This window comes from Leuciscus leuciscus (genome assembly GCF_965113295.1).
Source record: "Leuciscus leuciscus genome assembly, chromosome: 2".
In the NCBI taxonomy this organism is placed as follows: Eukaryota; Metazoa; Chordata; class Actinopteri; order Cypriniformes; family Leuciscidae; genus Leuciscus; species Leuciscus leuciscus.
In genome coordinates, this window is record NC_138726.1 from 20,158,253 (window position 1) to 20,184,062 (window position 25,810).

At 39.3% G+C, this 25,810-nt stretch overlaps 1 long non-coding RNA gene across 2 annotated transcripts; it reads right to left on the reverse strand.

Moving 5' to 3' along the window:
- Positions 1 to 5,150: 5,150 nt before the first annotated feature.
- On the reverse strand, positions 5,151 to 12,746 carry LOC309486329. 2 transcript variants are annotated; one of them, XR_014201481.1, is made up of 5 exons: positions 11,367 to 12,746; positions 11,002 to 11,130; positions 7,995 to 8,079; positions 7,762 to 7,854; positions 5,151 to 5,748 (listed from the first exon to the last, which is right to left on the reverse strand). It is a non-coding gene; the product is annotated as an uncharacterized lncRNA (long non-coding RNA). The 2 variants fall into 2 exon arrangements; XR_014201482.1 differs by lacking the exon at positions 11,367 to 12,746 and having other exon boundaries at positions 11,002 to 11,365.
- Between the last annotated feature and the right edge of the window lie 13,064 nt (positions 12,747 to 25,810).

Here is a 25,810-nt window from a genome sequence, read left to right on the forward strand (position 1 = left end):
AAATCCAAAGCCTTTTATCTACAGATCAAGCATTATAATGTGAATATATCATATTGGAGAGAGTTTTACCGTGCATCCTGCTGTAACCGGAGGCGCGCGCGCGCTGTTTGAATACTGAATGGAGAATGATTGTCAGCCGCAGAGGGAGAGGGAGTAAAATCTTTCCGTGGCAGGGGCAGCTGCCACCGGCGCCTGTCACTCGACCTGCCACCGCTATATGCGCCTGTCACTCGACCTGTCACCGCTATATGCGCCTGTCACTCGACCTGCCACCGCTATATGCGCCTGTCACTCGACCTGCCACCGCTATATGCGCCTGTCACTCGACCTGCCACCGCTATATGCGCCTGTCACTCGACCTGTCACCGCTATATGCGCCTGTCACTAGACCTGCCACCGCTATATGCGCCTGTCACTAGACCTGCCACCGCTATATGCGCCTGTCACTCGACCTGCCACCGCTATATGCGCCTGTCACTAGACCTGCCACCGCTATATGCGCCTGTCACTCGACCTGCCACCGCTATATGCGCCTGTCACTCGACCTGCCACCGCTATATGCGCCTGTCACAAGACCTGCCACCGCTATATGCGCCTGTCACTAGACCTGCCACCGCTATATGCGCCTGTCACTCGACCTGTCACGGTTATACGCGCCTGTCACTCGACCTGTCACAGCTATACGCGGCTGTCCCGCGACCCGTCACGGCTATACTCGCCTGTCCAGCGACCCGTCACGGCTATACTCGCCTGTCCAGCAACCCGTCACAGCTATACTCGCCTGTCCAGCGACCCGTCACAGCTATACGCGGCTGTCCCGCGACCCGTCACGGCTATACTCGCCTGTCCAGCGACCCGTCACAGCTATACGCGGCTGTCCCGCGACCCGTCACGGCTATACTCGCCTGTCCAGCGACCCGTCACAGCTATACGCGGCTGTCCCGCGACCCGTCACGGCTATAAGCGCTTACCACTCGACCCGTCACAGCCGTATGCATCTGCCTTGCGTCCCATGAGCGTTAAATGCGCCTCTCACTCGAACCACTGTTTGTGTGTGTCACGTGACCCGAAGTTACTGTTAAAAAAACAAAGTTGACCTGGAAACCGCATCCCGATTCTGAATGGTTTTTTTTTTTTTGTCATTAAAATGTAACACTGTTTAGGCAAGATTTGAAAAGCAGACGAGAAGACTGCCAACAGACCAACTGCAACCAGCAATTAGAGGATTTTGGGCAAATTGCTGAAAAATCATACAGTAGCCTAACTTATAAGATGGTAAATGGTAGGCTATCACTTTCGACCAATAGGTGGCGCAGTTACGAAATCGATGTGATTTTGAAATCTTTCTGACTTGAAATCTTTTGAATATCCTTTGAATTACAAAATATTGTATATAGGCTACAATAGCTTGGCCGTGACTAACGTCTCAGTCCAACAGTAGCTAGTGCAAGTTTACCTTAAGATAGCATGCGAGGTTGGCTTGATATAGCCTATGATTATTATTATTTATTATTATTATTATTATTATCATCATTATCAATATTATTATTGGTATTATTATAATTATTATTAGGCTAAGCCTAGCCTACTACTATATTGTGTAGGCTACATGTAGAATTACAACTAGCCCAAGACATCTTTATTTAACCGTGAGTGACAGGCGCGCATAGCCGTGACGGGTCGCGGGACCATAGCCGTGATGGCGGGTCGCGGGACAGGCGCGTATATGTGACAGGTCGAGTGATAGGCGAATATAGCCGTGACAGGTGAGTAAAGTTGTGACAGGTCGAGTGACAGGAGTAGGTGACGGGTCGCGTGACAGCCGCACCCGTGACCGTGGGTGGTAGGCTATAGGTGCTTCAGCACCCCCAAGAAAGACCAAAGCACCCCGATAGCACCCCCAAAAATAATTTCTGGAAGCAATTATATTTTGGCTGTATTCTATGGAAGCCCTGAACCGCATTTTTAAGAAATAATATCTCGTTATTTCGACATAAGAAGTCTTATTTTGACATAATAAATCGTTATTTCGACATAATGGATGTCGCTTTGGATAAAAAGCGTCAGCTAAATGAAAATGAATGAAATAATGGGGACATTATAATCTGCATTAAGCCACATTAAGCGTTCTTATAATGGTTTTCTATGGGAGGAAAATGCTTAACGTGTAATTAAACGTTGCGTTCATATCTGATTTTTGTACATAGTGTAACAGACTTTGTTGAATTCTGTTATGATGCACTAATTCTGGATGTACTGGCGCTCGTTGTATATGTGTGTATGCAATGTATTTTTCCCTTCGGGGCTTGCCGTAGATAGGCATGTGTCATGCACACTTGGTACTGGAGTGTCGCGGGTTTTTTTGGAGTTGGTGATCTGAGGTGTTGAATAATAAAGTGGAGAAGAGTGAAGAGTTCAAACTGCTATCGTTTATTGTTTTCTTATCTCTAAGTGTTAGGCGAACCCTGTTAGAACGCTCGGTCACAATAGCATAGCCTACTTTGTTATGATTTTAGTATCATAATGATTAATAAATGCACGCACAATTATCCATGAACTTGATTTGAACAAATGTCTTTCAACTTGACGTGCAAAATTCAGAATTAGGCTAAATGAATGTACAGCAATTTGTACAAATAGAGAATCTATATGCCTACTATTGTAGCCATTAAATAAGCGGATTTAGTTTCATATTTGTTAAAATATTATAGTATTATTTTTTTTCCATTTATGTTGATTTAAGAAAAGTGAACAGCACGAGTAAGATATGCGCAATATATCGAGAGACATGGAGCAGGTCAGACATGATTTTGACTTCATTCAATTTTGTTTTGTAGAAAGCCTTTCTTTAAAGTGAATTTCGTTTTGTATAAATTGTATCTTAATTTTAATAAATGTTTCATCAACCAATTGCCTGGAATCTGATTTAATAAGTAATAGAAGCAAATATAATGGACACTATAATCATGGAGGCGCCCACGCGGTCACTTGCATTGCACGTTAACTGGAGCGCATCTCATCCTAACTTAACGAAACTCAGTGTATGCCTCACACAGACATGAGAAATACATCAAATAAAACAAAGCTTGAAATGTCTTTAAACGAAATAATTCAAAAGGAAAAGAAGGCTCCTCTATGATTATGTAATCCATTATGTGCATTTCTCTCTAGGCCTAATTGGCGCGTTCACTACGAATATGGCGATCGTCAACTTCATATTTGCAGCACTAGTTTATTAATAAAAATCTCGCTTGTTGCACGCACACATATTATGTCGGAATAACGAGATATTATGTTGAAATAACATTATTATTATTAATAATACATATTTTATATTTGATTGAATGCAGAATGTTGCGCTTGTTCAATTTAATAAAATTAAAACTTTAATTGTGGTCATTAAAATAATTGAATATTAAATATTTAGTGGGCAAGTTTTGCTCATTTATATAGGCGACAGGCAGCTCCCCTTGTCAATGATCTAGCACCACCAGCACAAAAAAATCTCTGGCGCCGCCCCTGGCCGTGACGGGTCGAGTGACAGGCGAGTATAGCCGTGACAGATCGCGGGACAGCCGCATATACCCGTGACAGATCGCGGGACAGCCGCATATACCCGTGACAGGTCGCGGGACAGCCGCATATACCCGTGACAGGTCGCGGGACAGCCGCATATACCCGTAACAGTTCGCGGGACAGGCGAGTATACCAGTGACAGGTCGCGGGACAGTCGAGATACCCGTGACAGGTCGCGGGACAGTCGAGTATACCCGTGACGGGTCGCGGGACAGTCGAGTATACCCGTGACGGGTCGCGGGACAGTCGAGTATACCCGTGACAGGTCGCGGGACAGTCGAGTATACCCGTGACAGGTCGCGGGACAGTCGAGTATACCCGTGACAGGTCGCGGGACAGTCGAGTATACCCGTGACGGGTCGCGGGACAATCGCATATAGCCGTGACGGGTTGCGGGACAGGCGAGTATACCAGTGACAGGTCGCGGGACAGTCGAGTATACCCGTGCCAGGTCGAGTGACAGGCGCATATAGCGGTGGCAGGTCTAGTGACAGGCGCATATAGCGGTGGCAGCTGCCCCTGCCACGGAAAGATTTACCCTTACTGCGCAGAGGAGGGAAAACGAGTTTCCGTAAACTTTAATTTAATGATGTAAGACTTCTGTACCTCACATTAAGCTATGGAATGGCTTCAGATGACTTTGTGAAATTATAATCAGACCCTCTCTGACCCAACCCACTGAGCACAGACACGTCCAAACGACGTCATTACAACGTCTTTGTCGAACGTTCAGAAGACGTCCACTGAGTAGCCAGAATGAAAGTTTTTGCAACGTCTTTTTTAGACGTCTTTTTGACGTTCAATGTTGACGTCCAGGTGACATAAAAAGTGAACGTTCAAAAGACGTCCAATGAAGAGTCAGCTTGAACGTCTTTTTTAGACGTCTTTTTGACGTTCAGCTGACATAAAAAGTGAACGTTCAGAAGACGTCCACTGAAGAGCCAGAATGAAAGTTTTTATGAAGTCTTTTTGACGTTCACTGTTGACGTCCAACTGACATAAAAAGTGAACGTTCAGAAGACGTCCACTGAGTAGCCAGAATGAAAGTTTTTATGACGTCTTTTTTAGACGTCTTTTTGACGTTCACTGTTGACGTCCAACTGACATAAAAAGTGAACGTTCAGAAGACGTCCGCTGAAGAGCCAAAATGAAAGTTTTTATGACGTGTTTTTTAGACGTCTTTTTGACGTTCACTGTTGACGTCCACCTGACATAAAAAGTGAACGTTCAGAAGACGTCCACTGAGTAGCCAGAATGAAAGTTATGACGTCTTTTTTAGACGTCTTTTTGACGTTCACTGTTGACGTCCAACTGACATAAAAAGTGAACGTTCAGAAGAAGTCCGCTGAAGAGCCTGAATGAAAGTTGTTTTTGACGTCTTTAGACGTCTTTTTAGCGTTCACTCTTGACGTACATATTGAACGTTCATTAGACGTCTCTTTTAAATGTTGATTTTTGATGTCCAAGTGACATCTTTACAATGTTGTAAATTAAAGTTTTCACGACGTCATTTCAACGTCAGTTACAGACGTCTAAAGAACATTCATAAAAGTTAAGATGCACGAAACCAAATTAGCTTTACTATTAGCTTTATTAAACCATGTTTTGGTCATCAAACAGGCTTTTGTTCCAAGGTTGGATGACAACATGGTATTCAATAAAACTCATTGTAGTCATAGTAAAAAGCAGTGTGCAGAACTACTGCTTTAAAATTGTAAATAATAAATTAATACCTATCCCTTTGATGCACCTGTCTAAAACATGCAAATACGTTTTAGTAGCCTTATATTTTTGCAATTGGAAATAAGTGACATCTGATTATTGATAAAAAAATGCAAAAATAGTTTGAAATTACAATTTTTTTTCCATCTTTAATGAGGTTTTCAGCAAATTATGAACAGGCTGATAAATAAAACAACTCTAATGGTTACACTGAACTGCCAAGTGAACAAAAAACAAATTACTCCAGACCAAGATTGGGGGAGGGTGGTTGGAAAGGGGAGTGAGATATAAAGTCCCCTAAACTAGAAATAAACACACATGCCTTACAGTACTCATGTAAAATTCCTCATTTCCACCCCTGTATGCCCTCCACGGCACGTTTAAGATGTTCTGCTGCATGATGCTTGATTGTAGCCTCTGTAGCTTCTTTATCCCATTTCATGACTGCAGCTGCAAGAGTTGAACAAAAACAAAAAATCCATAAGTATGTAAAGAAAACCAGTTACATTGTTAACATTGCAAGTTAACATACAATATTTTTATACCGCCTCATTGTTTACAAGCGTGGAGGAGGATTGTTCAAATTTATTGTATGTTGAATGACATATTTATGGATTTTTGTCAGTTTATTTAAAATGGTTTGTTTTAGTCTTCGCAAGTTCACTTTGTAAACAACGGGGCGGTACTTCTGCCTACGTCCAGCGTGAAACTGCATTGATTTGGACTTCAACAATTTGGTTACCGCTGAAGTCCATTGTGTGGAGAAAAATCCTGGAATGTTTCCTCAAAAAACTTTTATTTTCCTCTGAAGAAAGAAAGACATGAATATCTTGGATGGCATTGGGGTGAGTAAATTATCAGGAAATTTTCATTTTGAGGTGAACTAATCCTTGAAGTGGCAATACTACAGTGACCAATGGTGTGGTATATGGCAGCAAACAAATGACTGAAAATGGGTTCTGTAAACTCGCATCGCTGTATGTTAGGAAGGTGTAAGACTGCAATAGACAGTGGCCTTGGGTGACAAGATATTTAAGATAGCAATTATGAATTGAGAGAGACTGCATATAATAAAATTTCTCAGGCACAGCCCAAATGTAATGCTTTTAGATACTATAACTTCCATTTTAGCAAATACTAGATTACTTGTAGATGAGTTTAGAAAGAGGTAAGCCAGTGAAGTATCCAGCTTCAACGTTATCAGTTCTGCTGTCAGTACTGGAGAAATTGAGAAAATGCACTTACTATTTATTAATGATAAATAGATGTTATCTTGCAAATTCTATCTTTGCCAGCCGTTTCTATACGAGATAATATTAAATCATCTGTCTATGAAGCATTTTTGATATTTGCAATGCAGAAGAGAGTTGTTGTAAAATGCAGTCTCTACTGTTGCATTGCGGTTACTTGTTTGATAATAAAGAGCTATTTAAGTAAGGGATAATGTAAAGCAAGGCAGTTGTTATAGCGAATAGAACCCCGACAGGCTGATGCGGAGGGGTCTTGAATCTGCCTGAAGGGGTTGTATTCGCTATAACAACCGCCTCGCTCTACATTATCTCGCTTATTACATGGCTACCCACCAAATAAATTTATAATTTGACATAAAAAACTGATTTAAAAAGGATTTTATTAATTTAAAAAGGATTGTATTGCTCTGTTCCGTCTCTACGGTTAGAATCCTGCGTCTATAGCACCGCTCTGTTTTTCATGGCAACGGTGTGTTATACTTCGCAGAGTTCTGTTATCAAGAAATAACACACCGCTTTCTACATTAGAGTTCAACCAAGCCATGTAATAATGAACAATAATCCGAGCAAGGGACACTGTTTCCAACTTCAAGGTGGCTTATGTGTGTGCGCACCGAAACCGACCGCAACTAGACAAGCAAATTATACTTTAGGCTTTGTGTGCGCATTTAACCATCAAATAAACAACAAAATATGTCAAAATGACCGGATTGGAGAGTATTCACTTAAACACAGTTAATATCTTAAATTGGTGTAAATAGTTTGGAGAAAAGGGGAGATTGGTATTATTTGATCTGCATTCAGTCTAATAAACCTTCGGATGATTGCACCATTAATGTGAATAAAACAAAAGGCAAAGAGAAAATACTCACAGCCCTTGAATGATTAACTCTGTCTTGATTTGTCTTAATGTTACCCTTACTTTTGTCTATCTGAGTGCTTTTAATTTATTAAAATAGAACAATGTAAAAAAAATTCAGTTAAACTGGAGATCTATTTAAAGTATAAAAACAAAGAAATTAGTTCATTGTGATTTTAAACTTTATGCATGTAGCATGTGCTTTTCAATTTGCAATTTTTTTAAAGTTTGTTCAGTAGGTTACCAGTTTAAAAAGTACAATTGGGTATCATTTTAACAAACATATCAAACATAATTTGTCTCTTAGTTAAGCTTTAACTAAAAGCTTAAGGGGGGTGCGCTGTGTACCTTTACCTTTCAAAAGTTTTAGTCGTCTCTAGAGGCAGTTTCCGCTTCTTCACCTTCCCCTTCATATTGAATTTTGCCATCAGCCGGTTGGTAAAGAGCCTGAAGAAACAAATTCACCATTTAGAAATTACATGTGTGTGGTAATCTACAGGAACTGTAGCATGGGTGAGAGTGCCAAGAGTGGATTAAAGAAATGGGGGCATGGGACACTGTTGTTTTCTGGAATCGATTATACAAACCTCTTAGAAGTGACCATTTGATAGCTCTGCTCTGAGAAAGACCTCCCAGAGTATCTTGAGATTGGCCTTTGAACATTTTCATAATCTGAAAGACAAAATTTGTCAAATATTACTTTATTGTTCGTAATAGTGGAGCTCTTGTAGCAAGTTGTGTGCCCATATAACTCGAGCAACCCTGAGTGCGGAGCTCCTGCCTCTGTTGTACTGAGCGGACAGTGTAAAGAGATCTATATACTTCTGGCTAGGGCTGCACGATTTGGGGAAAATGTCATATTGCAATTATTGAGGTCAATATTGTGATTGAGATATGCGATCGCAATATAATAAACAAATGGTTTCATGAGTCAACTTGCTTGGTTCTCAAGGAAAATGCACACACAGATTAGTGATGATAATGCTGAAATGTGTATTTCTCGACTCAAACTAGCAACAACAACTTAATTATTGATAACACCTATAATGATCAATAAGCCATTGATGACTGGATAAAAACTCTTAAAACTTCATTGTAGCTAAGAAGACACACCTAAGACGACGGCTGACAAGAAATGTATATGTATGTGTATATATATATATATATATATAACTATATATAACGCATAACTATATATATATTTTAGGGCTGTAACGATTCCTCGATTAAAGTCGAGTACTCGATTTAAAAAAATCCTCGATTGCAATTTACCCGTGTCGAGTAACCGGCAAAATACCGGAAGTGGCGCATTCCACAGACGAGAGTCCATGAACCGCATTACACAGTTTTCTAAGGCTACGCGATATATTTAACTGTTTACAATCATGATATTGTGAAATCACAAAGGCTAAGATTAAGTTAAATAAATATATGCACTGTTTTTTTTCTCCCACAGAGAAGCATGACGGTTGAATTATTTACATGCGTGCAGATTGTGTTAAAAGTAGGCCTACCTCAGCTCCGTTCACAGTAAACGCTGCATATATTCTCATGTGCGAATTGTTGTTCATCGCGATTTCAAAATAGAAGTTTAACCCTTGCACTGCTTGCATGTTTTGACGTGCACATGTTCTTTTCAAGAAATGACGGCAGCTGTTGCATTTCTATCGTACAGAAGTGACCAAATATGAAAGATTAAGTTGACATTTGAATTAAATGTTATGTTTATTAGTTATCATATATTTTACATGGTGTATTTTAACAGCGTTGTTCAATAAAACCCATATGATTACTTTGATACTTTATTTGAACCAATAATTATTGCTTGTTATTGTTATTTGGGTAACACTACAATAAGGCTCATTAGTTAACATTAATGTATTAATCAACATGAACTAACAATGAACAATAGCTACATCTGTAACTAACATTTGTTCATAAAAAATAAAGCTGTTCATTGTTTGTTCATGTTAGTTCATTACATTAATGTTAACAAATACAACCATTAATTTTAATTATGTATTAGCAAATGTTGAAATTAACATGAACTAAGATTAATAAATGCTGTAGAAATAAATATTGTTCATTCTGAGTAACTAACGAACCATATTGTAAAGTGTTACCTATTTGTCTTTAAGTAATTTTAAAGGCTGTTGTTCACTTGGATCTATTTTTATCACCACAATTTTTTATCCGATTACTCGATTAATCGATGGAATAATCCGTAGAATACTCGATTACTAAAATAATCGATAGCTACAGCCCTAATATATATATATATATATACACACACATACACACAGACACATATTGCTTTTAATTTATTTAGCATATAGTTAACAACAAAATAATTCTAATATAAATATAAGTCAAAAGCCCACAGTCATACCTGGAAACAAATCCTGTTCAAATAGGATATATGGGCCATTCTACAGAATTGGTTTAAAGTTAAACAAATTTTTATGCAAGCAAATTTTATAATATTCAAGGTAAACTTTTCTAGTAATTGTGCAGTTAATCATCATATTGTATTTTCAGAAAGGTTTGGAATATTTATCCTCTCCCCAAATTTGTGACTAATGAAACAATAATATGAAAGTCAACAATTACAATTTTAACTACTCCAAGTGTAATTTTTCCTTTGTAAAAAGCATACATTTTATCATACGTATTTCAAAGTTAAGGATTCATTACTATTGTCTAAAAACATTCATATTTCGTCTCAAACATATATATTTTTTTATGATACATTAATATAGGGCGTATAAATTTTAATTTGCAGTGTAATAGCATACGTTTAAAACATTGCATTTTATTTAAACAACATATTTCATGAACATATTTCAGCAGATTTTTACTCATGTCAGTATTGCAATATAGTTACGGAAAAGCTAAACTATAATAGCGTTACGTTCATGTAAAAATAGCATGTTGTAATTGTAGTAATCGAGCATCTGAGCCGTTCATCACACATACAAACCTACAGATACAAACGCGATTCATATTAGAACAAAGATATTTGCGTTTGAATAGCGCGCGCTTTTCAGCGGGTGATTAGCAGATAATGAGTTGCCATGAGAACGACTAACGTCTCTCTTTTTATATAGATTACATAAACAGAATATTCTCTTTCGTTTTGAATTAGATCATTAAAAAGTAAACGCTTAAATTATTATAAAGATTACTCTTGCCAGTGTGTATTTGCTGAGTTTTGCTTACGTTTAGAGAACTGCTCCAGAAAAAAAGTTCATGGAGAAGGAGGCAGAAAGCACACAAAAGCATAATGTTTTGTTTCGATTGTAAGTGGACACATAAAAAATACATTTTACAGTTTATTTTTTTCATATTTCAAGTCTGTATGACCATAAATGACGGAGTATTTTAAGTCTATTTTGCTGCTATGTGAAAAGACAAAAAAAACTGCAAAACGCGCGGGCGCATTTGTCGACTTTTCGGTTAATGTGACCGCGCAAATTGCCGCAGTTTTAAGAAGTTTTTCAAGGTATTAGGGGGCATGTGTGACTTCCAATTCATCTGATATCATCTCTTAACTGAATAACATATTCAATTTATTTTTTAAAAATGTTTACTTACCTGTTTTAGTCCAATTAAGGCAGTGTCTCTCTTCTTCTTCTTTGTAACGTTTAATGGCGGGTGGCAACCAGCATTATGGTGCATTACCGCCACCTACTATGTTGGAGTGTGGGCCAGAGTTTTCCTTCCCTTGCAGAAACAAAATAAATAAAAATAATAATACTAATAATACTAATAATATTTCATGACCCTAAATTCTATTTATCAATCCAGTTTCTCTCAAATAACAGAATAACTTCCCTACTTCAATATCAAAAACATTTTTTAGACTTAATTCTTCCTGTTCTAACATTCTACTTTCCACCCGTAATACTTCCCGTTCTTGAGAGAATTTTTGACAGTGAAGAATTACATGCTCAACTGACTCCTCTATTTGATGCAGTGTCTCTCTCCACGTGTCAGCAGCCTCTTTCATCAGCAGGATACTACTTTTCCTGGTGACGTTGCAGTGTGACGTGCGATTCTTCTTCTTTGATTTTTTAACGGCGGTCGCAAACTGTTTTAGTGCATTACCGCCACCCTCAGGTTATAAATGATCTCTGGCTTACATGCTATGTCATTATACGAAATAAATAAATAAAACAAATGATTTTATCCAGCTTGGTAGCTCTTAGAAACTAAAAATAAATATTAAATTATTTTATGGCCTGACGATTTATTTAATATTTCTTTTAAAATCTCTCCCATGCCCTAAATTTTCCTCTTGACTACTGCTATCATATTTATTACACATCATAACAATACTCTGCTGATCAGGTACATTGCAATTATTACATAAACCAGTATCATGCTTGCCTAGTAGATGCAGAGTTTTGTTTAGTCTAGTGTGCCCTAACAATAACATTGCAATGATTTCCCCCTTCGTACCCCAACCTAAGGGTTTATAAAAATAGTTCCCCTCCCGTTTCCTCTATTCTATTGTTCCTGCCACATTCTCATAACTTCTTTCTTTATTATCGATTTAGCTTCTGATTTTCCTTCTTTGCTGTATATTGAAATATGTTGTGCTAGGGGTAGGGTAACCCTAACCCTAATCCTAACCCTAACCCTAATCTCACACATAAGTATTCGCTATATTTGTTCATCAGTACAGGATTCTGTGTCCTCCAATGACATCAGGACATTTTGTGATGAGATATGTGCTAAATCAGCATTGAATTAGGAGTCTTTACAAAAACAAAAATACACATATGATCCCACTCCAACATTTTTAATATAAATCTGTAACATTTTAGGCCCTTTGTGGGCTCAACCCTATGTGGAAGATCCAGAGAATCATGAAGCGTGCTCTGCACCACTTGATAGTGGGTTGTAATTCTACTGAATTGCTTTTAATGCTGGAAATGTGCATGCACTGAATGTACAAGTTTGAGCACACATTCACATCCAAAATACAAATTTTTCAGAAATTTCACAGTTTCTATTTCTTAATCCATATATTAAATAAATTGTAAATAATTTATTCATTTTAGAATGATTGCATAATATCAACTTATTATGCAATATCATTTGCCATTTTCATAATAATGTGATTATTTTTATTTTTTTATTTACCAGTATTTCGTATGACTATTTGTCAAAAAACTTCTTGCATTTCACAATGACACATTTCAGATTGGTTCAGATACTGAAATAGTCTTCTGTCCAAAAGGAGTCCTGGCTTTCTTGCACATCCACACACATCCACAGTAAGGGTCCCTATTCAGACGTTCGATATTAAACCAAATTTGCACTTCCACAGATGTCCAAAGGGTTCCCTAGTCAGACGTTCAGATTTCGAACCAGTTTTGCACGTCCACAGACGTCAAAAAAAGTCCCCAGTCAGACGTTGAAATTTTGAACCAATTTTGCACGTCCACAGACGTCCAAAAGAGTCCCTAGTTAGACGTTTAAATTTTGAACCAGTTTTGCACGTCCATAGACGTAAAAAAGAGTCCCTAGTCAGGCGTTCAGATATTTAACCAGTTTTGTACGTCCACAGACGTCAAAAAGAGTCCCTAGTCAGACGTTCAGATTTCGAACCAGTTTTGCACGTCCACAGACGTCAAAAAGAGTCCCCAGTCAGACGTTCAGATATTGAACCAGTTTTGCACGTCCACAGACGTCCAAAAAAGTCCCCAGTCAGACGTTCAGATATTGAACCAGTTTTGCACGTCCACAGACGTCCAAAAAAGTCCCTAATCAGACGTTTAAATTTTGAACCAGTTTTGCACGTCCACAGACGTCCAAAAAAGTCCCCAGTCAGACGTTCAGATTTTGAACCAGTTTTGCACGTCCACAGACGTCCAAAAGAGTCCCTAGTCAGACGTTTACATTTTGAACCAGTTTTGCACGTCCACAGACGTCCAAAAAAGTCCCTAGTCAGACGTTTAAATTTTGAACCAGTTTTGCACGTCCACAGATGTCCAAAAGAGTCCCTAGTCAGACGTTTACATTTTGAACCAGTTTTGCACGTCCACAGACGTCCAAAAAAGTCCCTAGTCAGACGTTCAGATTTTGAACCAGTTTTGCACGTCCACAGACGTCCAAAAGAGTCCCTAGTCAGACGTTTAAATTTTGAACCAGTTTTGCACGTCCACAGACGTCCAAAAGAGTCCCTAGTCAGACGTTTAAATTTTGAACCAGTTTTGCACGTCCACAGACGTCCAAAAAAGTCCCTAGTCAGACGTTTAAATTTTGAACCAGTTTTGCACGTCCACAGACGTCCAAAAAAGTCCCCAGTCAGACGTTCAGATTTTGAGCCAGTTTTGCACGTCCACAGACGTCCAAAAGAGTCCCTAGTCAGACGTTTAAATTTTGAACCAGTTTTGCACGTCCACAGACGTCCAAAAAAGTCCCTAGTCAGACGTTCAGATTTTGAACCAGTTTTGCACGTCCACAGACGTCCAAAAGAGTCCCTAGTCTGACGTTTAAATTTCGAACCTGTTTTGCACGTCCACAGACGTCCATAGGGGGGTCCTAGTCAGACGTTCAGATATTGAACCAGTTTTGCAAGTCCACAGACGTCCATAGGGGGTCCTAGTCAGACGTTCAGATTTTGAACCAGTTTTGCACGTCCACAGACGTCCAAAAGAGTCCCTAGTCAGACGTTCAGATTTTGAACCAGTTTTGCACGTCCTCAGACGTCCAAAAGAGTCCCTAGTCAGACGTTCAGATTTTGAACCTGATTTGCACGTCCACAGACGTAAAAAAAAGTCCCTATTCAAACGTTCAAATATTTAACCAGTTTTGCACGTCCACAGACGTCCATAGGGGGTCCTAGTTAGACGTTCAGATTTTGAACCTGTTTTGCACGTCCACAGACGTCAAAAAGAGTCCCTAGTCAGACGTTCAGATATTTAACCAGTTTTGCATGTCCACAGACGTCCATAGGGGGTCCTAGTTAGACGTTCAGATTTTGAACCTGTTTTGCACGTCCACAGACGTCAAAAAGAGTCCCTAGTCAGACGTTCAGATATTTAACCAGTTTTGCACGTCCACAGACATCCATAGGGGGTCCTAGTTAGACGTTCAGATTTTGAACCTGTTTTGCACGTCCACAGACGTAAAAAAAAGTCCCTATTCAAACGTTCAGATATTTAACCAGTTTTGCACGTCCACAGACGTCCATAGGGGGTCCTAGTTAGACGTTCAGATTTTGAACCTGTTTTGCACGTCCACAGACGTCCATAGGGGGTCCTAGTCAGACGTTCAAATTTTGAACCTGTTTTGCACGTCCACAGGACGTACAAAAGTGGTTCTGAACTGACGGACGTTATACAGACATGATCTGAACGTCTATCTGACGTCGCGTGTTTGCTGGGAAGTCACCCAAACTGACGTGAAAAAAGCGCGAAGCGCCGAAAAGCGCGCTGTTTGCATCCCTGATATTATTATTATTATATTACAGTACTTATGATATTATATAATTATACTTTTCATTACTATTTTATTTGCTGTATACTGTTTGTTTATTTATTGACTAAACTATTTACTATTAGCCTACTTCTCACTTTATCTTATATTTACTATTTGCATTGCACTGTAGTTGTACCACATCATTACCATAAAGGATCCATCAGTTATCTTTGTTATTGCTAAAATCGGGTCAATGACAGAATATGCTTTTTCCACAATAAAAAAACTTTATTTAATTTAATGTGAAAATTTAATTATATCTCAGTAGTTTACAATTCTTATCCAAGAATAAAAAGCCAAATACATGACAAGCCTGAGCTTTGGCCATTCCTTATCAAAAAAAATATTTTATAAGTCTTACTATCGAGATTTTAAATAACTAGAGATGGAACTTTTTTGTACACCACATACAAACCACTGAAATCAGTTGATAAATGTATAATTTTTTTGGTTTTTATCCAGAAAAACCGCAGCTCACCTGTTTACTTGCATTTGATTACAGCGCAGTCTTGCCCTCCGCAAAATGGCGGACGCGTTGACGTATCGCAGCAACGTTCCAAAGCGGCCAATAGGGCGTCTATTGGTGCATTCTATTATTGTCAACGAACCGACTTGGACCTCGTATATGACGTCACTTCCACACTTCAAGCGTTCTGGTATGATTTGCGCGTCTGAGTCGGAGAAAAACATGGACGCCACCCGGAAAGCTGTTGTTATGGTAGCACTGGCCGAGTACCAGTCCAGGCGCTCCAAAATAAGTATGTGCTTCACCTAGTAACTAGTTTACCTTCTGTTAGCAACGCTAGCCACGTTTGAAACAAGGCTTCAATCAATATTGCACTCACAACAAGACCGATTCCCATACCCACAGGCAGTGATACGGACGCAGGAAGGTATTGCAGTAATACGACGAGTGAGTAAAATTTAAACAACGTCATTTAAACAACCAAAGCGGTACAAAAACAATGAAAACAAGTCACACAGGGCGCAGCCATCTTGGATTCCGTATCGGAATTCTTGCTCGGTGTCTTCACCTGCACGGGCTTCCGGTGGAATGGCGAGGGAAGTGGTCGAGTTCTACTGAAGCTGCTCACCGTCCCGGATTTGTTATCATGTAAGACTGATATCTCCATTTTCTAATACCGAGACTGTAGTATACTCACCCGTGAACAAGATGAAAAATGCCAAGAACCCTCCTGCGGTCCAAATCCCTCTCTTCTAAACGTTCGGAAAAAGCGGCGGAGCATGACTATGCTATGCAAACGGAGCTTGCTAACTCCTCTGCTAAGCGGGGAATAGAAGACTTGACCCCAACAAATACACCAGAAAAAAAACAACAGGAAAAAAAGCCTAAAGATACACCTGAAGAAAGTGCAAGTGATGTTTTGAAGAAAGACATTTTGGCGGCTATTAATCAACTTGGACAACGGCTAAATGAACGCATGGACGATATTAGCTCTCAAATACAACAACATAGTGCCATGCTAGCCTCTGTTGCAAAAACAACACAGCTTAACTCAGAAGACATAGAGGTGTGCAAAACAAAAATCAAATCCTTGGAGCAACAGGATGGCTCCCTCCTCAAAGAGAAGGGGGACCTGAAAGAACGGCTGGTGGAACAAGAAAGGTACAAAAGAAGATGGAGTCTTCGGATTAAAGGGAAAAAAGAAGATGTAAATGAAAACATCAGAGCCGATACCGTCAATCTGCTGTGCAAAGTGGCCCCAGACCTGGCTGATAAGATGGAGGACGCGGTGGACATCGTCCACAGGGTAGGAAGAAAGATAGAGAACAGGCACCGACAGGTAATCGTTCTCTTCTCCAAAAGAAATATCTGAGATGACATCTGGAAAAGAACGAAATTATCAGCGACGTGCAGGGAGGCGGGGGTCCGGTTTGCTGAGGATCTAACTAAGGATGACCTTCTGGCAAGGCAAGAGATGTGGCCCAAGATTGAACAAGCGAGAAAAGAAGGGAAAACCGCAGGTTTCCGAGGTCCATATGGATACATCAATGGCAAGCGCATCGAGGTGACACCTAAAGGAGCGGGCTGAGTATAAAAAAAAGAAATAAAAAAAAGGGACATTATGGGGAAAGACTTTTCTAAAAAGGGGACGTTCACAGTTATTGCTTTCACCTCCTTAACTGACTTTTTTCTGTTTTTTTCTGTGTTCAATGTTGCCACATCAAAGTGTAATTTCTTGTTCATCGTTTAATGCAAGGGGTTTAAAAGACTCTGTCAAAAGAAAAGCGATCTTTCTTTTTTGTAAGGGACTAAGGTCAAATATTTTCCTTTTTCAAGAAACTCATTCTGATAAGTCGGATGTCAAATTTTGGTCCCAGCAATGGGGAGACAAAATGATATTTAGTCATGCGGTTCTAATCGCTCCGCAGGAGTTGCTATTTGTTTTTATAAGTTTCATGATGAAGTTGTTGCACAAAGGACAGATAGTGAAGGTCACTGGGCAGCTTGTGTTTTGAAAATAGAAGAAGTCATTTTCATTTTGATCAATATTTATGGTTACAATAACGAACTTAGAAACAAAACTTTGCTTTACAAAATTACAAATGTTATAGAGGAGCTGAAAACAACCTATGTTACTGATCTTGTTGTAGCAGGTGGGGATTTTAATATTGTTGTAGATGAATGGATAGATCGGTGGCCCTCAAAATATAATCAGTGCCATCCAAACCCCATTATTGGTCATTTTATGAACGAAAATTATCTTGTGGATATATGGAGAACAAATGTTAGGACAATTAACAGTTAAGCCTGTTAGGACAGTTAAGACAATTTACATGGTTAAAACCTAATGGAAACAATAAATCAAGAATTGATTACTGGTTAGTTTCTGCTCCCATAATGCATTTCAAAGTATCTACTAATATTTCTGTAAACCCACTCAGCGATCATTGTGTAATAAGCTTGACCATCTCTAATCAGACTCTTTCAAGGAGTAGGAAGGATTATTGGAAGTTTAACTCATCCCTCCTTAAAGAATGATGGTTACTGTCGTGAAATTAAAGAATTCATTTTAGACATTAACAAAGATACCATTTTATCCCGGTTACAAAAATGGGAATTTTTTAAAATTTTCCATAAGAAAACGCTCTATTGCTTTTAGTAAAAGACTAGAATTGGAAAAAAGAGAGAAGGAAAACCATTTGGTGAAAACATTGCTCAATTACTACTCTAAATTGGATTGGTCAGCAGAGGATAAAATAGACATTTCAAATATACAGACTCAATTAGACCAATTTTACCTTAACAAAGCCCAAGGGGCATTTGTTAGATCACGGGCGAAGTGGATAGAGGATGGGGAAAAAAATTCAGCCTATTTTAATAGGCTTGAAAAACGAAGACAAGAAAAAAGTGCAATTTCTTGTCTATTAATTAATGGGGAAGATTGCACAGAATCAATAGCGAGAGAAATTTATAACTTTTATAGTAACATTTACTCTCCTTCTTACAATGAACAGGATTCAAAACATTTTTTTCTAACAATAGTGGATAAGATCCCAAAAATGTATGATCACTTAAAAAAGTTATGTGAAGAAGGTTTAAAATTAGAGGAATTAGATGAAGTTATTAAAAAAATAGCATCTGATCGTTCACCTGGTCCAGATGGATTAACCGCTAATTTCTATAAACATTTCTGGGAAGAAATAAAAGGATTATTATTTGATGCAATTATAGAGAGTATTGATAAAAAAGAATTGATGACAACGATGAAACAGGGGTTAATTAAACTAATACCCAAACCGGAGAAAGACAAACGAATATTAAATAATTTAAGGCCTATCACTCTCCTCAATACAGACTATAAACTCCTTACCATGGCATTGGCATTTAGATTAAAAGTAGGTCTCTCAAAAATCATAAGCAACTCGCAATCAGGATTCATGAAAGGTAGATTAATTCATAATAATATCAGATTGGTCTTAGATCGAATAGATTACAACGATTTGGTGGAAGATGATGCTTATATTTTATTTCTTGACTTTCAAAAAGCTTTCGATTCGGTTGAACATTCTTTTATTTATCACGCATTAGAATACTTTGGATTTGGAGAATATTTTTTGGATATAATTAAAATGTTACATACAGATATTAGTAGCTGTGTTTTCCTCCCTGAGGGTACAACCCCAAGATTCAACATTGGTAGAGGGATAAGACAAGGGTGTAGTTTATCTCCACTGTTATTTATTATAGTTGCTGAGTTATTGTCCATCTGGTTAAAAAACTCTGAAATTGAAGGCATTAATATAGACGGAAAACAAATACTTATCAGTCAATTAGCGGATGACACGACACTGTTTTTAAAAAATAAGGATCAAATACCTGTCGTTCTTCAGAGGATGGGATTATTCTCCCAGGCTTCAGGCCTAACACTTAATCTTAATAAATGCGAACTTTTAAGTATTCATGACAGTTCAGAAACTATGTTGTATAACATCCCAGTGAAAAAGGAGGTTCGTTATTTGGGTATATGGGTTTCCAAAGACTCGAGAACCAGTAACAACAAGAACATCCAGAAGCCTATTGAAAAATCCAGAAAAATATTAAATAATTGGTTGCAGAGAGACCTAACATTATTTGGAAGATCATTATTGACAAAAACTGAACTTATCTCCAGACTAATATACCCAGCGTACTCATTACCGCTTTCCATTAAAAACCTAAAAGAAATAAACACTCTCATCTTTAACTTTATTTGGGAAAATAAACACCATTATATTAGAAAAGCAGACATGATTAAAAAATATGAGGAGGGAGGAATAAATGCAATTGATTTTAAGACCATGGATGGTGTACTTAAACTAAAATGGCTCCAGTCGTTTTTGAATTGTAGTGAAGACACGTGGTTCTCTTTACCTATTTTGTGTTTAAAAAATTAGGCGGTATAGATTTCCTATTGACATGTGATTTTGAGGTTTCAAAGTTACCTGTGAAATTCTCTGCCTTCCACCAACAAGTGCTGCTCTACTGGAAAATGGTTTACAAACATAACTTTAGTCCACATAACATCCCGATTTGGAATAACAGGGTGATTTTAAGAAGGAAGAAATCAATATTCTTGGAAGGATGGATGGAAAAACAAATTTGGTCCATTGTTCATATGATGAATGAAGAAGGAAATCTATTAAAATGTGAGGAATTTAGTCATAAATATAAAATAATCTGTACGCTGGAGGACTACAGAAATGTAGTCGGTTTCTATGGCTATGATTAATATAATAAGGAATAATTTGGATCAGTCCCTGAACCCGATATTACATAAAACACAGATCAATGATATGAACTTTGGGGACAAAAAATGCAATAACCGGTTGCTGAGAAAATTGCTAATTGATGAGATCTATTCTGGGCCCTCTAAAAGAACATATTATTTAAAAACTATGGAGTCAATATAGGGCCATATATATCTGCAAAATAAAACAATGTTTTGCAAACAAAAAAAAATGTTTTGCAAAAAAAAAAATGTTTTGCAAATAAAAATAAGAGTATTGAGAATTTTTTTTGCTTTTTTGCAAGTAAAAAAAAAATTATTGCAAAAGAAAAGTTAACCACTGAGAGAAAAAATAAAGTTTAGCAAAGTAAAACTTCAGCAGCATTGACTTTGCAACACATATTTCCCTTTGCGCCGCTCCTTTAAATCCGCGTTTCAGTCATCTGTGCCTCTGCGGCGCAAGCTTTCCTTTGCGCTTCATTTTTCTTTGCGCCTCGCTTTGTGTCCCTGATTTGACGTGGGGGGAGGGGTCAAGAGGTTGGGGTGTGTACAAGGGACGAAGGCGCGTCCCTCTCGTAACGTCATCAGCGCGAGCCCCAGACTATTATTGTCAATAATACATACGTGATCCATCACCCGGGCTGCGTTCCAGTCCAAAATTGTCATGCCCTTCACTCGCTAACTTCCCTCCGTCTCGTTCACTCGGATGTACGTCATTGCGAGTGCTCACTACTGGCGGAAACTGCAATGGGCTGAAATGGAACGTCCTAAGCCCTTGATCACTTGGAATCAGCTGTGGAGTTGATTTATTATTTACATTTTGTTTCCCTTTAAGAATTTGTTTAATGCAGCATCCAAATGTTTATAGGTGTGTTTGGGTTGTTTTAAATTAAAAATATATATTATTAATATATCATAAGAGTTGTCTGTTGTGGTGGTGATTAGATGAGATATGTGGTGACGTCACAATCTTACTGCATTGTGGGACATATAGGTGCCTGAAGTGTACATTGAAGCAGACTCGCTCCCTCGGTCAAAATCGAGGGAACGAGGGTCTGTCCATATAAACTTCCCTCGTCCACTTCACGAAGTGGAACGCACTTCAAAATGGCGGCAGGGATTCCCCCAAGGGGAAGTGCTTAGGGAAGTTCGCAAGTGCGTGTCTAAAAGTGGACTGGAACGCAGCCTCACATGTCTCTGCTCCGCCATTTCGATCGATCCAGTCGGTCTGGGGCTCGCGCTGATGACGTTACGAGAGGGACGCGCCTTCGTCCCTTGTACACACCCCAACCTCTTGACCCCTCCCCCCACGTCAAATCAGGGACACAAAGCGAGGCGCAAAGAAAAATGAAGCGCAAAGGAAAGCTTGCGCCGCAGAGGCACAGATGACTGAAACGCGGATTTAAAGGAGCGGCGCAAAGGGAAATATGTGTTGCAAAGTCAATGCTGCTGAAGTTTTACTTTGCTAAACTTTATTTTTTCTCTCAGTGGTTAACTTTTCTTTTGCAATAATTTTTTTTTTACTTGCAAAAAAGCAAAAAAAAAAATCTCAATACTCTTATTTTTATTTGCAAAACATTTTTTTTTTTTGCAAAACATTTTTTTTTTTTGCAAAACATTGTTTTATTTTGCAGATATATATGGCCCTATATTGACTCCATAATAAACTTAAACAAGAAATTAGATCAATTAGAACTAAGTTTTTGAAATTTCCTATTCCTCCTAAATTGAAAGAAATCCATTTTAAAATGGTAAATGAAATTTATCCTTCACAAGAATTTATTCAAAAAATATTCAAATTTGAAACGGAGAATTGTTATTTTTGTAAATCATTGTCGGAATCAACAGAACATCTTTTTTTTGAGTGTGAGATTGTACATAATTTGAGGAAGGAAATACATAACTGGCTGATTTCTAAGTCTATTCAAATGAATTTTTTTTTCCTGGAATGGGATCAAATATGGACTTTTAATGAAAAATAAAAAAGTTGAATATTTGATAAATAACATTATACTGTTTGTTAAATTCTATATCCACAAATGTCGTTTCACAAAATCTCTTCCAAATGTGAATGCATTAAAAAATGACTTTTCTTTATTTTGTAAATCAAATTGATACAGTCCCTGCTATTAACTTCTTCTCACTTATATTAGAATATCAGTTGATATAAACCCCTATGTTAGGGAATTTGAGTTGTTCTTAAGTTTGCTTATTTATTTTTTAGGTATATTTCCTTGGTTGAGTTGTTCTTGTTTTATGTACTTATTAATTTTCACACATTATAGCTGATAGGGTCAAACTATTTTGGTTAGGTATCTGTTGCTTGTTAGGGAGGATTATTTTTTCTCAAGATTTTTTGTAAGGTGTAATGTGAAACTGTCGTTTGTTATTTGGTATGTCTTTGTGTTTTGTATGGTTTGAAGTTTAAATAAATGTTAATAAAAAAAATTAAAAAATTTAAAAAGTCTTCACCTGCACGATCCGTTTCACGCATGCGTAGTAGACGCAGTAGAAAACGCACATGCGCAAATGATAATTCTGTTTTGCGACAATTTACGACACTGCACGAGCTGTTCCATGCATATTATTTTAAAAAAATAAATGCATATTATGTTCCTTATTGTCTTCTGTAAACAACATTGACGTTGGGCTGTTTAATCCGGCCCGTCGAGTATTTAAAAAATCGTTTTAAGATCGCATTCATTTTGCCTTTTTCTTGCAATACTTTTTGCTATATACCGGTACAGTATATATTGCGTTGCATATATTTGACAATCGGAATATCAAATATTTCATGCCATAGCTAACAAATGTAAAAAAGGAAAAATGACATAAAAGCAGCTCATCATTCATTCAGCGCTGTTGTGGCTGCGGTGTGTCACGTAACAAGCAATGACGCGTCACCATGGAAACCAAACAGACAGCGACTTAAGCGCATAGACTTGTTGTACGTTAATGTTTTTTCCTTTTTTGGAAACTCACTGAGAAATTTTTTTTTTGGTAACGGCTTGCACACCCGTTTAGTTTTTCCTTTGATTTTTCTGCTATTTAGTTTCTTTGCTCCTCTGGATTTGTGGATGTATCCTGACTGATTACATTACCGACCTTTATCGCCCGGCTTTCGCTCCACTGTCTGCCATGTACAGAACCCGGTTTTGTTCATTAAGCTTTTTATGTTTTATTTTATTATACTTAAAATAAATTTGTATATTCGTTTATTTCGTTTTTTTCCACAAATGTATGACTTTTGGAAGTGCAAATTGATTGCCATATGCAGTTTTAATAAAGTTGAATTAACGTAGCCTTCTGTCATTTTTACTCTTCTAAGTGTACACTTGCAGGTGTTTTGTTTCTAATTTACTTTAATAAGGATACACAATATTTAAAAAGTATAGGCTATAACTTAATTATCTAACATCTGACTAATTAAAAATTAACCTCAAAACATAACATGCTAAATGGGGGATATCTAGCATAAAAAATGTATTGTCATCTCTCTCAGTTGTTGAATTTCGCGCAGACGTTGCCACAACGTAAATGTGTTTGCTCAGCCCGATCTCATGAAAGTGCGAATACCACAAATTGTATTTGTAGTGCTTATGATACGCAGTTCTCTTACGAGAGGTCTCTCGTACTTGCATAAGTATCTTATTCTTACGCTAGGGGAAAACCTCTTTTCCTCGAGATATTGAAGCCAAAAATTATCCTTAATTTTGCAATAATGTAAAACGCATTGCAGCAGCATGCAGACATGGGCGAGACAGCTCGCGCGCCCATTGGCTGCTCTGCGGCAACTGCACCAGCCTATCGATAGAGGCCCCTCATGACGTCAGAACCAATGAGGGTGCTTCGCGCCCATTACGTCATGTCCCGTCGAAAGCGGGTGGGGCTAGGGCTATAAATACGGCCCAGAGAGGCTGGTTTGGCTGGCAGTTTTTCATCTCTTCAGCGGGCCTACGCATCGCTGGATCCTGAGAGGAAGCCGCGCCGTCTGATTCAAGCACCCAGCGGGATTAGTCTGCATCTGAAGCTGCCGGTCGACAACTCGCCGCCTTCAGTCGCCGTTCCTGCTCACGCTTTCCGGCGTACATATCCTTTTCTCTGCTACTGTGTTTTGTGTATGTGTGTGTTCGCCGCCGCGACACACACTCCCATTACACTAAAAGAGCCGGGCGTCTTTTTCAAGCCCCTTTCCTGAGGACGCGCAGCTCTCGCGCTCGCTGACGGCGACTGCCCTCACTGCGAGCTAGTTACTGCCTATGGTGACTCTGGGGACTCACCTGGCATCCTTCTCCGAGACTGCGCCTCCGCCCCCCGCCCCCCCAACACGCAAAGCTCGCCGGTGCGCCCGCTTGCCTTGCCTGCTTGGAGGATGATACCTGCTCTCCCTCTGTTCGAGCCGCGCAAACTGCGCCGTTCACAGGGGAGGCTGGAAGCGGACGGTCGGGGTTAGTTTTTCTTTACGTACAAGAAAGCTATACCCTGCCCCTGCGCCCCTTTCACGCGTCACTCACAGGCGAAACGAGAAAAGAGCGTTTATAGTCCCGCCGAAGCTGGACTGACCTGAATTTTCTCACACATTTCTCAGTTCCCTGATCAGGCGACTGGAAATATAAATATTGCAGCGCCTGCAAGCAAACGGCGAAGAAAACATGTTGACGCTCTTATATGCTCGTGCATCTGAAAGCCTTTGTGTTCCCCCCTGTGGCTCAGTGGCGGAATCTTTGGTTTTTCGCACGAGAGAACGGTGTTCGAATCCTGGTCTAACGGCAGATAAATTATGCCTCCAATGCTTCGCTCTGTCAGTTCCCTGAAAGGCGACTGCAGATGTGCATTTTGCAGCCAACGAGCGCGTTGTACAACCCGCTCGCCTGCACCCAAACACCGTTTCTATGGTTCCCGTGCGTCACTGGCGAAAGGAGAAAAGAGTGTTTATGTCCCGCTGCGGCCGGGCCGAATTCTATTTCTCATACATTTCTCATTCCCCTCTGAAGTTCAGGCGACTGGAAATGTCAATACTGCAGTGAGCGAGCCTGTTGTAATGCCTGCATACAAACGCCAGCATGTTGATGCTCTCTGATAATACTCGCGCTAACTAATGCCTATGTGTCTTCCCCTGTGGCCCAGTGGCAGATTCTCAGACTATCGTGCGAGAGACCCGTGTTCGATCCCGGGTCTACCGGCAGATAAAATTATGCTGTCAATGCTCGCTCTGTCAGTTCCCTGAAAAGGCGACTGCAGATGTGTATTTTTGCAGCCAACGAGCGCGTTGTACAACCCGCTCGCCTGCACCCAAGCACCGTTTCTATGGTTTCCGTGCGTCACTGGCGAAAGGAGAAAAGAGAGTGTCCCTAGTCCAGCTGCGGCTGGATCTACCTCCATTCTCACACATTTCTCTGGAAATGTCAATATTGCAGTGGACGAGCCTATTGTAATACACGCACGCCTGCAAACAAACGCCAGCATGTTGACGCTCTCTGTTTCTATGGCAACTTCTCGCTCGTTCAGTTCCACTAAATGCGACTGTTCCAGTGTATTCTGCAGTAAACAAGTCGGCGACACAGCCCGCTTGCCTGCACACAAACGCCGCTTTTACAGCTACCCAGATAAATCCCATAAGAGTGTATTTTCTGGTGTTCCGGCCACGGCCGATGGTGTTATGAGTGTAGACAAAATGCCCA